Raw genomic sequence first — 2,211 nt, forward strand, 5'->3', positions numbered from 1 at the left:
CGTATGGTGATATATGTAATGTTGAATTCTACAATTTCTTGTAGAAACAAGAATTATCACTCCGGTTTTTGTTAGTTGAATGAATTTTTATATTTAAAAAAACTGTTCTTTTTCATCAATTTTACATCGGCACACGTATTTCCCAGAAAAATAACAGAATTAATCATTTTGAATCCAAGTAATTTGAAATAACTCCAAACAGCACAACATACAAATTCTATTGTAAGAAAATCCACAGCTGCAACTTAGATTAATTCTCCAAAACATAAACAAGGGGTCAAGTGATCATCTTCTCAAAGGTTATAGAAATTAAGTATTTGTTTTAGATCACGTCTTCCCAGCGTGACCCTGACAAAAACAATTATTTTACTCTAAGAAATAAAATTTGTTTACATCTTAAAGACGAAGTCCCATCATGACCTCGACAACAACCAATCATTTAAAAATATTATATGTAACTTGTTTATGATGGTTGCTATAAATTTTGAGACAAGGTCAGGATTTAGATCAACACCTGCTGTTTATAAACTATCAGTCAAGGTCAAACTATTTTCTGAAATAAATATCATCTCTAGTGAATAAATTTACATTACAATATCATGTAATGAAAAAAAATTAAAACTGACAAACAATTAAATTGAAATTAATATATATTAAATTAGGAATAATTTAATCAAATAAACATAACAGTTGTGTAATATGATAGTGTAAATTGTTCATTTAACGTTGCTCACGATAAATAGATAGATAGATAGATAGATAGATAGATAGATAGATAGATAGATAGGTAGGTAGGTAGGAAGGTAGATAGATAGATAGATATCGGATGAGCCTTACACCTATTATTTCAGTTATAATGATGTATTCAGACCATACATCTATATATTGCGATAATATTATCGACGAATTGATCTAACCAAGAGATTTAAATATGAAAACTGTGAATTAGAGGAGAACCAATCGCTTCAGACATCGATAATATGAGTCTCCATTATAATCTGTGTTAGATGTATCGGTTACTTTAAGAAAATATGTCGAATGATATACGTTAGAATTGTTCTTGATTTGCCAAGAATATCGCTAGGAAATCCGATATTAAGGAAACTACATTCACGTCAGTTTGTTTCAAATTCTATATTTTCCTGTATGTTCGTTTTGAACAAATTTCTTACACAGCGAAATGAGCCTTAGAGAAAGTATTGCAACAATATTAATTTACCGAATATTATTCACCTTGTCATTCGGATCTGCTACACCTTGCCTGACTATCGTTATTTTTTACACACGAAAGCTGGAATTGTTAGTTAACTAGAGTCACAAGATACTCCAATATATGTGCCAGTTAGTACTTTTGAGAATAGCAAACTAATCATGGAGGATATGTGACACCAACCCAGTTTTGGTCTGTGACATATCTGATTTCCCATTTGCACTTGTTATGTTAAAAGATACTGAGTACAGACACCATAGTTGCAGTGTTCATAATCTAGAAAACGAGGTCACAGTAACCCAACCTAAACTTGTTCGCATGTGTGTAATTTGGATTTTTACGTAACTTTAAAAACAGTTCAGTCATATCCCTACGATGTCTGCAGTGTGGCTGTTTATAGAGAAGTCTAGCACTGGGGCATCATGCCGCAGACATGTAGCATCATGTCCCGAGGGTCTTACACTCGAACGCAGACCAAACTTTCTTGGCATTGTCTTAGCCGGCGCAGAAATACCTTCGTGTGACAAGGTTGAGTAAAATGCCCCAATCGGTGACTGCTGAGATAATACAAATTTGTCCCAATCGCTAATGTATTCGTATGGATACACTCCCAGTTTCGGCTGTTTTATTATTGAGCTCAAAGTACCGTTAAATCCAGTAAGTTAAACCAATAGAAGTATTATCAGCATAGTACACTATTACATTTGGAACCTTTTATGACTTCCACAATCTTAGCCTCAAGGTCAAATACGCATAGTTAGAAAAATGAAACTTACTACTCATCTATATGTTGTCATGACAGTATCTGATATAACATTATTCATTTTCTATATCGAGGATAAACATACTCGTTTTGTATCCAGGTTGCATATCTGAAGCTGTTTAAAATACTGAAAGCAAAGTATGTATACTGGTATATTATGAGTAGAGAGTATGTTACATACAATGTTCTACTTTGTGACAAGGTCAAGGTAAAGACATGACATACTTCCGGCAACTTG

This window comes from Sinohyriopsis cumingii, chromosome 6, assembly GCF_028554795.1.
Source record: "Sinohyriopsis cumingii isolate HCF-2022 chromosome 6, ASM2855479v2, whole genome shotgun sequence".
NCBI lineage: Eukaryota > Metazoa > Mollusca > Bivalvia > Unionida > Unionidae > Sinohyriopsis > Sinohyriopsis cumingii.